Source organism: Mustela putorius, unplaced genomic scaffold (genome assembly GCF_011764305.1).
Source record: "Mustela putorius furo isolate JIRA1106 unplaced genomic scaffold, ASM1176430v1.1 tig00537350_pilon_pilon_pilon, whole genome shotgun sequence".
Classification (NCBI taxonomy): Eukaryota; Metazoa; Chordata; class Mammalia; order Carnivora; family Mustelidae; genus Mustela; species Mustela putorius.
The window spans coordinates 25,793,572-25,805,971 of NW_025422471.1; the positions used below are offsets into that span (position 1 = coordinate 25,793,572).

The 12,400-nt window shown below is 43.4% G+C and overlaps 1 protein-coding gene and 1 pseudogene across 5 annotated transcripts in view; one reads left to right on the forward strand and one right to left on the reverse strand.

Annotated features, from left to right (window-relative positions):
• Positions 1-3,406: 3,406 nt before the first annotated feature.
• Positions 3,407-4,075, reverse strand: LOC101691831 (annotated as a pseudogene).
• Positions 4,076-10,072: 5,997 nt separating this feature from the next.
• The window catches only part of POC5 (POC5 centriolar protein), a 35,440-nt gene continuing 33,112 nt past the window's right edge, over positions 10,073-12,400 (forward strand). For 3 of the 5 annotated variants that reach the window (XM_004766848.3, XM_004766849.3, XM_013063709.2), the window contains exons 1-2: positions 10,074-10,212; positions 11,454-11,499. The gene's annotated coding sequence lies outside the window, so the exon portion shown is untranslated. Of the gene's footprint in view, positions 10,213-11,453; positions 11,500-12,400 lie in introns of all 5 variants that reach the window. The other 2 variants (XR_006604982.1, XM_045074419.1) reach the window with 1 other exon arrangement.

The window sequence follows — 12,400 nt, forward strand, 5'->3', positions numbered from 1 at the left end:
CTGTTCTTAATAATTTATCATTTTAATCATTTTTAAATGTAAAGAAAATGTATTTTTTACTTATAGAAGAGTCCAAGGTGTTCTGGCTCTTTCCATCCTATATTCTGACATTCCCTGAGGTCTTAGAGCTAAGAAAGGAAAAAGAAGATGCACCTCACCTACTTCTTAAACTCCTTGGCCTGAAAATGATACACATCAGCTCTGCAAAACTGTCATTGTGAAATTGTAGTGAACTAGTTCCGTAATTCTACTGAATGCACAGGAGGGGTGGGAGGGCTCAGAAATGTTTTAAATACTCGGGTAGCAACTTCTTGGAACTCATTCTACATAATGGAACTCTGGTAGACCGCTGGCCGTCTCTGCTGAAAGCTCCTTCATAAAATTCTTTCCAATCACCGACAACACCAGAAGCACTACTTTGGAACCCAGGAAAAACACTTAAGGTAAGAGATAAAAGGATCCTTCCCCCATTCACAGAGAACCAGTTGGTGCCATGAAGCCTTTATCAAGTCAGGGCCACTGTCAGGGTCTGCATTAAGAGGGCAGAACACTCACAACTTTGCCAACAGGTGTCACTACATGTGGCAGAGACATTAGCATCTTTGCCATAGCAGACTGGCCAGCGATAGTGCGTCTGGCAGATGACCAAGAGAGCAGAGCCACATTTGCTGGGCGTGGAAGTTGAAGGTTCTTTTGGCAGGCATCAACAAAAGGAAGGTTGCGGGGGGATGGTTCCTGGGCACCTGAGAATATGCTCTGTGACTGCATGTGAGCCAGCCCCTGTGATTCACAGAAACCAGTCAAGAGGAAGGCTGTTTTAAGATAGGTTGGTAGGGACAAAACAAAAGAAATACTATAGAGACTTTGGCTTTACCTCAAGGCTTCTGTGGCTTGAAACTGAAAAAAAAAAAAATCTGAAAAATCCTCACAATTTCCTGAATATCATCAAATTAAATTTTATTGGCATGTAGTCCTGGTCCCATGGTTTATTTAAGGAGAATTTTGTAACAACTAATAGCAAAATATATGCTTCCCTAGGAGAACGGTCACCATCTGAGTGATGAGATAGTACACGGGAAGAATCCAAACTTACAGATTGGGGAGCCAAAGCTGGGGGACTGGCTCCCTGGAAGCCACTTCACAGCTTCAACAACCCGCAGCTTTGAGGCAGGGAACAGATATCTGCTGAAAGCTATTGGATGTGACACACATTGGCTTTCAGGATCAGACACCCCCCTTGAAGAGGATGAATTAGGACCTAGGGCTGCTCAGAGGAGCGGGTAAAAAGCTGAGCTTCAGAGAGTGGATTTGCAGGGGTGAGGGGTGAATACATTACAGACAGCTACAAAGAATCGCAGGAACTGGGGTGAAGGGAAGAGACTTCCAAGTCCCAAGACCCCAGAGGTCTCTAAGGTGGACAGCTGTCAAAACAGGGCTCCATAGTCTTCAATCTGGAACGGTATCCTCAGGACTTAGGAAAGAAACGGTCTTCAACGTCCAGAGCACTAGATAGGAAGCTTGGAAGGTCCTGAGCAGAGCCTTAGAGATGTCTGATTGTGACCGGGTGGAGAAGCCTGAAGCTTGGATGGAGCCAGAAAGAATGCTGCTCACAATCCAGAGGAGGACCTGGATTGACCTAGGGTAAAGTGTGGCCCCAGGAACAGAGTCAGTATCACCTGGGGACTTGTTCGAAATACAAATTCTTGGGTTCCATCCCAACTCTTCTGATTAAGAGTGCTTAATCAGAAATCCTGAGGGTAGAGCCCAGAAACCTGGGTTTTTAGTAAACCATTCATGTAATTTTGATGCAAACAAGGGACTCAGAAGACCCAATGGGATGGAGGGAGATAAATATTGGGAATTAATATCAGACCAAAGACAGACCTTGAGTAGTAAGCAACACAATGGAGGCTATGATCTGGGAATCCCAATCTCCTTTCACCAATCTTCCAACAAATTTGGAAATGGGAGACCCATTAAGACCCAGACACAGACTGTATAAAGTGAGACCAACATTTCAACTTGTGAACCTGTTGTGAACCTGTGTGAGATCGGCAGGCACACTCACATAGATGGGTTTCACGCTAACCTTGAGTGTCTACTCATCTCCTGTCATTACCCCATCAATTCCCTGTGTTCATTACACTTTCACTAGCCCCCGCTGGGTGCACCACACAACCCACTCCTATAACCACGTCCTTTTCATCAGCATTCAAGATAAACACACAATAAAATCTTGTTCATTTCCTATTATTTCTCCTCCTTATCAAACTCACTAGTATGGTGACGGTATTATTTTCTACTTTATGTTACTGCTTGTGAATGACATTTCAGCCCCATCATAGAATCATAACTGAACTGATCTTGGAGTTACAATATTTTCATTTTTCTACAGAAAGATGCAATTCAACTTACAAACAATACATTTACAACTGAACTTTGGAACGTGTCCATAGATGGGAGGTGGAATGATTGGCATAATTCCTCACAAACTGAAACAGGAAAAAAAAAAGAAAAAAAATCTACACAAAAGGTACCATCAAGGAGATGAAACAAGTTCTACCACAGCGTTCCAAATCTGCTTTCAAATGCTGTATCTAGCTTCTCTTCCCTTCCCTCCATTGAAAAAAGAGGAAAGATAAAAAAGAAAGGAATGAAGGAAGTGGGGGCATAATTTAGAATTGCATAGGTTCTTTTTTTTTTCCTACTACATGGATACACTTTTATTTACCTACCAAAGGGAAAACCAATGTTCACTAAAAGCTGTTTAACCTATATTCTCAAGAGTGAAAGTATTTAAGTTACTATCTACTTTTTAAAGGCTTCAAATAAAATACAACTAGGAGAATAAATAAAGAATTCAGATTATAAAACTCTCCAGATAATTAATTGTCATAACAATATAGGGACTGCAGTTAAAAAAAGCAATTTTCCATAGTTTACTTGGAAGTAGAGAAAAACAGTACCAAATCTACCTATTAAGTTATAACAGGTACTTGTAAGTGAACAGTATCAAACTGTATAACTTTAAAAAAAAATTTTTTTTATTTTAAGTAGGCTCCACATCCAACATGGGGCTTGAACTCATGACCCTAAGATCAAGAGTTACATGCTCTACCAACTAGCCAGCCAGACATCCCTCAAACTGTATAGCTTTTAAAAATTAACCTTAGGGGCACCTGGGTGGCTCAGTGGGTTAAAGCCTCTGCCTTCAGCTCAGGTTATGTTCCCAGGGTCCTGGGATCGAGCCCCACATGGGGCTCTCTGCTCAGCAGGGAGCCTGCTTCCTCCTCTCTCTCTCTGCCTGCCTCTCTGCCTACTTGTAATCTCTGTCTGTCAAATAAATAAATAAAATCTTTAAAAAAAATTAACCTTAAAATTGTTAAGAACTGTATGAAAATTGATATTATTTTTCAAGTTCTCCCAAAAGCTCCACAAAATCAGTGATGTACCATTCTGTTTTATCTCTTACTTGTTGTCTGATCACATTTCCTCTAAATGTAATGGAAACATCAGCAGTAAGAAAGGCTTCTATGTCTGTGGCTCCATCTCCAATCGTAACTATTTCCTTCGAATGAGATTTTTCCTTCACAAGTTTAAGACCTTTTCTTTTCCCACCAGATTTGGCTGTTGGCTGCCTCATCAAAACCTGCTTATTCACCATCAAAGTAGAAGTTCAGCCTACTGGCAAATATGTTGGTCTATGCGATACTGAACTTTGAAGCAACATGCTCTACGATCCTTGTAAAGCCACCAGATAAGAGGAAAACCTGAACATTTCGCTCTTGCAGGCAACCTACTAGCTCTCTTATGCCCTGAGTCATGTGTTGGGGTGTGGGGGGGTGTATACTATGAGCCTCACACCTGCTGCCGGGAGCGCCAGATGGGAGCTAAGAGTTCTGTGAGGGCCCCTATGAGAGGCACTGCCCCACCCACAGCTCACCGTTGTCATTCCACAGAATTTGGCTAGCTTACCAATTCCATCTTCTCTGAGGATTGTGCTAGCCACATCAACACACACTTCATCAGCTGGACAGAAAGGTTTCCTCTTTCCTCACTCTGAAAGGGAGACCATCCCTGGAAGAATTTTCCTTGTTTCTCCAGGGCTGGATTCCTAGGAGATGACACTCTTCTCTTCCTGCTTCTTTCCTGACTAAAAATGTAGTGTCAAGTTCTGACTACAAACTTCTTCATGAGAGATTTTGTGGGTTGGGCAAGAGCAGGAGCCCGGGCTGCTGCTCCTTCCTTGGCTCCTCCCCACCCTCCCCCCACCACCTCTCACCTTCCACCTCCCACCTCCCACCTCCTGGGCTTCTGCAGCTGTAACCCCCAGATTGCAGGGGGCCCATGGCTGGCTCTGAGGTTCAGTCCCAGAATCCCAAGAGAGGTGACCCGTGCAGACCTGCAGAGCTTTTACTGAACAATCATATGAAATCTGTTGATAAGTGCAGTGGCTTCTGGTAGCTTTTGCATGTGCAATCCTAGACTCCACTGGCATAGATTCTTATCACCGGGCTGAATTACCCTGATTTGCAAACCCATCTCAGAACCCCTAAAGACCCAAGAATAAAGCATCTGTGTAGCACTCAAAACATCAGTGGGACTCACTAACCTTGTTCTCTGAAAAATGAATTAATCCTGCCTCTTGCAGTTAGACCTAGATGGTTTTACCCCAGAAAAAGAAATCTTAAGGGTAGGGAAGATTTTACATGGCGAGAGGATGCTAATGGAGAGGGTCCAGGATGAATCGTTAAGTAATTAGGAAGAAAAGAAGGCTGATGAGGAAGCTAAGAAATGAACACCCTTCTGCAATAAAAGGGCCAGGGAGTGGACCCAGATTTGCAACTAAAGAAAAACAAATCTATTTCTTTCTAGACCTTATTGCTTTTTCTCCATAAAATCACAGTGATGGGCTAAATTACAGTTGCTACCCTAGGACAAGTCATTAGTGTTAAAGATTCTCAGGTTGAGGAATGTCCAGCTAAACAAATCATAGGGTAAGGAGACAGAAGCCCTTTTAGATGAATTAGGGATGACCTGAAAAAGAAACGAGTTTCAAATCAATCTCCTAAACCAGGTCTAGCAAAAATGACATGGATTTCAACTCCTGCCACCACAAATACTAAGTGTTCCCAACAGGTAACGAGAGCCAGAAAAGCTTCCTGCTGACTTCTTGGGAAAGGTTATGAATTCAAACCCTATGGTGATTTTGCCTCACTTTAAAAAAATTTCTAAATAATCTCACATATGTTACCTCTCAACAGCATCATATATCCATCTATACCCACCTAGAAGTGATATTAGAGTGATGGCTGTAACAGACTGACCCCAAAATACAGTGACTTTAAGGGAAAAAACATGTTTTTTTAATATTACAGAATTGGCAAAGGAGTTTTATTCCACATGATCATTCAACACAGTGGGGAAGCAGAAGGCTCAGAAAAAACATAACTAAAGTCTTAAAAACCAGTTCAGGGAGTAGTACATTTCACTTCCAGACATATTCTATTGCCTCACTTAACTGAAAAGTAGACCGGCACATGTAATCTAACCAGGTGGACATCTCCCCAGCTTCAAGAGGGAATAATTTTCGTAGGTAGATAGTTGATTCAGGTTCAGGTTCAGGTTCAGGTTCAGATTTAGTTTTGAGAGGTTCTATTATTTTCTCAACTTTAAAAAAACAAGGCTTGGGCTCATGAAAGATATAAAGCTTTCCTAAAGTTGTACACCTCGTACACGAACAATTTAAAGACTCTAGCCTAGATCTTCCAAGTTTAGGAGGGCTTCAAAAGCTATATAACACCACAGAAGATTTTAGAGGAAGAAGACATGCAATGCAATGTTCTTTTAAGAAGATAATTTGTCGCTATTGTGAAGGGTAAATTGTAGAAAAAAGATACAAAGACATGCAACTATAGAAGCAATGCAAGCCAAACTCAACAATGGCCGAATCTAAAACGGTGATGATTAAAAGATGAAAGATTATTAGAGCAGAGGTTCAGAGTTTAGGGCCCATGGAAACGCCTCCATATTGTCAAACTCATCAGTCACTTCACTGCCATTTTACTGAAGCCTCTCCAGGTTCTCCTCCCACTTCTCTGGCCCCTCCTTCTTGGTCTCCTTTGTTGCTCCTCCACTGATACCAATTCCTAAACTTTAGCTGACTCCAGGATTCCATTCTGAACCTTCTTTTCTGTTCACCTTCCTCTCCCCATTCCCTGCCCACCCCCCAAGGCTCTCTCATCTAGGTTCTCAGCTTTAAACTGCATCTTATCCGTTATCTCTTACAGGGTGAATCTACATAACACACCACCCAAAACACAGTGCCTTTCAGCAGTCAATGTTCATTGAGCTCAACACTCTGCAAACTGGCCTGGTGCTCCCGCCATCTTTGACTGCACTTAAGTACTGTCTGGGTGTCCCCTGGCTATAGATTGATCTCAGAAGACCTCCACTGGGATGACCAGGCCCATCAAGTCTAATATACTTGTCTTTCATCTCCAACTGACTAGGCTAGGGATGTTCCCATGATCATAAAAGAGGGCAAGAATAAAGCCAAGCCAATCACACAAGTGTCTTCAAAGCCTTGGCTTCCATCATGTTTGTTAACATCCCAACGGCCATTAATGAGAGGGCATGGTAAAGGACATTGATATGGGAGAGATGAAGAAGTAGAGTCATTCTGAAGTCCTCTACAGATGTTTATGCAAAGCCACTCCAGTTTATTTCTCTGAGTCCTGGTCTCTTCTGAGCTCGAGACATGTATGTTAAATGGCCTAATGGACAGTGCTTTTGCATTTCTAGGCATTTCAGACAGCATATCTGAAACTGAACTTTTCTTGAGCGCCATAGTTCAGTTGGTTAAGTGTCTGCCTTCAGCTCAGGTCATGATCCCCTGCTCAGTGGGGAGCCTGCTTTTCCCTCTGCCTCTGCTGCTCCCCCTGCGTGTGTTCTCCCTTTCTCTCTTTCAAATAAATAAATAAAATCTTTTTAAAAAATAAAATAAAACAGAACTGAACTTTCTTTTCCAACTGATTCTCAGTAACACCTCCATCTTCTTCCATGTATCTCTTTCTCCTATAAAGACACTAGCTTTTGGAGACTAGACCCTCCCCCAATCCAGAACAACCTCATTTTAACTTGAATACATTTGCAGAGACCCTATTTCTAAGTAAGATCATATTCACAAATACTAGGGATTAGGACTTGAATATCTTTTTTGGAGGACGCCATTCAATCCATAACTACCAGGTTGTTCTCAACAGAACATACTGAGTGATTAAAAACATGGACTTTAGAGTCTGGACTACCTCGATTGGAACACCAGTTCTGTTCTTATTGGCTGTGTGATCCTAGGCAAGTCACATAAATTCTCTGAACTTCAGTTTTCATATTTGTAAAACAAGGATGGGTATAACATCTATATTAAAGAGAAAATCTGAGGATTAAATGAGTTAATGAGTAGAGTGCCCAGAACATAGTAACACATGTATATTTATTAGATAAAATAAGGTCTTTACTCGTTCATCCTCAGGTCTCAGCTTAAATGTATGTTCTCAAATAGCCATTTCTTGATTTCCCCTTTCTTCAAACATAACTCATAATTTTTTATTCACATGTGTGGGTTCCCAATTCCATGAGGGCAGACTGTGTATATTTTGTTTACCACTGTATTCCTAGCACCAACAAAACATTTTGCATATGATGAATGTTAAATAAATGTTCTTGAATGAATAATTATGGAGGGTTCAAGCTGGCAACTTAATTACTGTGAGTTTGTGGGTGCTTGATTCTCTCTCTCCAACTCCCTCCTCTCCCTTCTCTAAGAAGCTTAGGAAAAGAATGAGTTTCAAATTCATAACATCCAGATTAGGTTTGGTCTCTTTCTCTGTAGCTTCACAGAAGAATAGAGATGTCTTAACCAGTGGTTTTCTACAAAATCTATCCCCTAAAAGAGAGAAGACAAAGAAGAGCAACATGGAGCCAAAGTGGCGGGAGAGCAAAAGGATAAGTGCATCAGTAATGATCACAGTGTATGCAATCACCAGGTGGCAATTCAATTAAAAAACACCAATCTCAACCAGTTATGAATTCATACGCATTAGTAGGAATGTGTTCTGTTTATAATAACCATGGTATAGAAGGGCCTGGGGTTGGAACACAAGCATAGCTTGTGCCAGAGAAACTGCCTGCTCTTCCTCATTGGTAGAGGTCTTGTTCTACCAACAGGTAGGAAGATGAGACCCAGGTTTTGCCATTTTTATCTACAGAAACAAACAAATAAAAAAAAATCCAGATACCTCGCCCTCCAGGTAACAAAGGGAGTCTGAAAACTCACCCAGATCTCATTATTTGATCTCCAGATTGAGGCGCATCCTTTGCATCCTGGATCCTAATGATGAAGTCCCAGAACCTAAGTCAGGTTCGGTGGGGTGAGGAGGTTCGGAGCCGACGACTAAAGAAAGAATTCTTAAGACGTCGTTGGTGCAAAACGTGATTTATTAGAGCACGGGGACAGGGCCCGTGGGCAGGCGGAGATGCGGCTGCCCCGGGTTGTGAGGAGTGGTTGGTTATATACACAGGAGTTAGGTAGGTGAGGACAAAGGGGTGTTCAGAAGGGCTGTTGGGGCAAAGAATACTATCAGGATATTGAAGGCTTAGTTGCTATCAAGTAAAGACAATTGGAAGTCTGGTGGAATGTTACATTCCTGCTATCAAGCATCCTTGTTAATGAGATTTAGGTTTAGAAGAAATTTAACTTTATTTACTTTTCCTTCTACCTCCGCCTCCTTCGGTTTTTTATGGAGGGGAGGGTGACATTAGGGCTTGAGGAACTGAGTTCTGTGTCTTTGGAAATTGGGCTATTGATAAGGTAACTTCTTTGTTGTAATCTCAAGGACATTTGCAAACCAAGGGAGACTCCTGTCTTGCAGGATTGTGATCTCAGCAAGTTAACTATTTATCATTTTATGGCAGTCAGGGGTGCCTGAGGAATGCTACACATATGGAGGGGAGTGGATGGGGGGGGGGTGCAAGGCGCCAGCTCTTGCTTTGTCCTCAGCCAGCCTCCTGCTCCTTCATCATTAAGATACCTTTAACCACATCTGTTGCTAATACAAGTTGAAAGACTAGTAGTTCTGATATTGTGTGGTAGGTATTTTAGATATATTTACTCATTTAATCTTCCTACAGCCCTATTATGTGGGTAGCATTATCCAAGGTGACCTAATAGGCGATAGAGCCAGGATATAATTATGACCTGATTATTACAGGATTCATAATCACTTCGCCAGAAGGGTCCGACTTGCAATTTGACACCCATGAGGTTATTAGTAAAACCTAGTCCAGCAGTTTCTTAAATCATGGTCCGCTGAACCCTGCATCGAAATCAATGGTAGTCTTTGTTAAAAACTCAGATTCCGGGGCGCCTGGGTGGCTCAGTGGGTTAAGCCGCTGTCTTCGGCTCAGGTCATGATCTCAGGGTCCTAGGATCCAGTCCCGCATCGGGCTCTCTGCTCAGCAGGGAGCCTGCTTCCCTCTCTTTCTCTCTGCCTGCCTCTCCATCTACTTGTGATTTCTCTCTGTCAAATAAATAAATAAAATCTTAAAAAAAAAAAAAAACAAACTCAGATTCCCTGGCTCTAAGACGGAAGGAATCAAGGCGGGGGGGAGGGGGGGGTCAGAAAAAGCACCTCCAAGTGATTCTGTTGCAGGACATTATGGACGCAGATGATTCTTATGCACGAGGACCACACACACTGGCCTCGGGTACTATCGAAAATTGACAACATACCGCCCTGGCTGACTTGAGCCCAGCTTGCCATCCTCTAATCAAAACCACTCCCATAACCGCCTCAGTCGCAGCCGCAGTCGGAAACTGAGCACGCGCAGTGCTTAGCTCTCAGAAGCAGGGCAGGGCTCCCTAAGAGCCCGCCCCTTCGTTACACGCCTGCGCCGGGAGCACGGCTCTCCCTAAGTAACCTAATGCCCGCGTCTCCCCTCACAGCGGTCCAGAGCCCCGCCCCCAAGTCCGGGACCAATCAAATCCCAGGTTGCTGAAGTTCGGGGCCAATGCACAGGGCCGTCTTTTATTCCTCTCTGCAGTTTGAAACTGTCAGGTCGCTGCCAAGGGAGCCGGTTTACCGCTGTTGTTTCGGCTACGACGCGGCGAGAAGGGGAGGCAGGCGTCTGGGTTTGTGGAGAGCCGCGACGGTGGGTAGCGGCGCCCCCGACGGAGGGAGTGGAGTGGGGTTGAAAGTGCCTCGGCTCCGGTTTCCGCTCCCGGGACTCAGTACGGAGCCGGTGGCGTCTTCCCCGAGACGTGGGCTCTGTGCTCTTCTGCGGGTCGCAAGGTGTAGACGTTTCCCCCTCCGAGGGGTCCGGGAACAGAGGACAGGAGTGAGGGGTACTTGAAGTATAGCGGTTCCTATCGCCATAGGTTCCGGTCATTTAAAACGTAAGGGGAAAAGTAACCATGGCTAACGCTTTTTTAAAAAGTGTGATTCAAACCACGGTGGGAAAGAAGGTATCGAAGAGAACTTCCAGCCCTTCCAGAATTTCACACCTGGTGTCCTCTGCTTCTAGTCCCTTACGTGGGGCGGGGCTGGCGTATCTCCTCTACTGCAGCTAAGATGGGTGAAGAGCGCGGGGACGTCACCCTGCTGCCAGCTTGCACATTAATTCACTCTTCCTGTCTCTTGGGGTTACATTTGAATTCCTGGACCCCTCTTTCCTTAGCAGCCAGGTATTTACCAAGACGTACTTTGATTTCTCTGGCAATCGAGAAGTACCCAGAACTTCTTATCTCGTGGTTTCTAGTATCTTGGGTTAGAAAAGATTGGAAATTTAGTGAACTGATTCACATCTGCCACCCATTAAAGCAAGCTTCATTTTTCTCCTTTCTGAACCTAGAAACAGTAAGAAAATGCTGCGGTTGTAGAGTTTCAAAGAAACTGTCGTACCTTGCTGGCATCAAAGCAGGGCGGATGGAAGGCCTAATGTCCTATTTTCCAAAAATACAGTAGTTGTTTTGTGGCTGCAGTGTCTATTCAGAGACTCTTTTTGAATTCTGACCCAACTTTTCAACTTATTTCTTTATTGAATAATCGGCACCAGCCCACCTCCACTCCTGCTGTCTATAGGGCATGCGAATACATCCTGAAAGAAGTGAATGAATATAGAAATTAATCAGGTTACCAGGGTGGTGGATTTGACGTCCATTAAGCAGCCCTTCCTTGCTGGGCGTGTGTGTGTGCTTATTTTATCCTCCCTAATTGGCTTAACTAAAGACAGCCATGCTGCGACTTAGTTTACTTACCAGGTGTGTACACAGTAATAATGAATAAAGTTAAGTTTTCATGAACGAATCCCAGCCCATGTTTCCTTTCTAATATTGTACTTTTCCCCATATCTGACTTTTCTACCTGAATTTTCTTATTTCATTTGTTTTTCAGGCTGCTGTGATTGAGACCTGTTTCACCTTCCACTGAAATTGTTCAGGTAAATGTCTGCAACTTCTTACTGCAGTATTCAGGAGACCCCAATTTTCATCTTTCTTTGGCATCTGACTAAGCATTCCCTTCCCCAAGTTTTTATGATGCTTTTCTTTCTGATAATTCTACCACTCTGACTTCCTTTTCTGTTTGGCTCTTCTCTTAGAAGAGCTGAATTAGAAACACTAAATGTTAGTGTTTCTAGTTTTTAATCTCCTTCCACTACTGTAGTAGGCCTTTAACTTTGTTAGGGTTATAGACCCCTCTGAACACATATTAGAAGCTAAGGATCCTCAGGACACCTGGGTGGCTCGGTCAGTTAAGCGGCTGCCTTTGGCTCAGGTCATGATCCCAGGGTGCTGGGATCAAGTGCCACATCAGGCTCCTTGCTCAGTGGGAATCCTGCTTCTCTCTCTATTTGCTGCTTCCCCTGCTTGTGCTTTCTATCTCTCTCTCTCTCTGACAAATAAATAAAATATTTTTTTAAAAAAAGCTAAGGATCCTCTTACTAGAAAAATACACATATGCATTTATTCTAAAAATACTGCATATAATTTGGGTGTATGGACCTCAGAATAAGAACTCTTTCTGACACTCCTTTTTATACGTGATCTTATCCTCTCCCATGTTCAGTATTTCCCATTATGCTGATGATTCCTCAAACTTGATCTCTACCCTGTACCTCCAGGACAGAGCTCCCTCACTGCTTAACTCCAGAAAGCACCATTCACATTGTAGCCCTTGTGAATGGCAGTCCCTGGTGTATAGTGTAATGGTTGGGGCCATATCCTGCATATCTAAAGCTACACTTCCTGTCTCAGATGCCTCACACCCAACTCCTCTGATACTGAACCCATTGTCCTCTGTCCAACCTGCTTACCTTCCTACATTTCTTGCCTTGGAGAGTG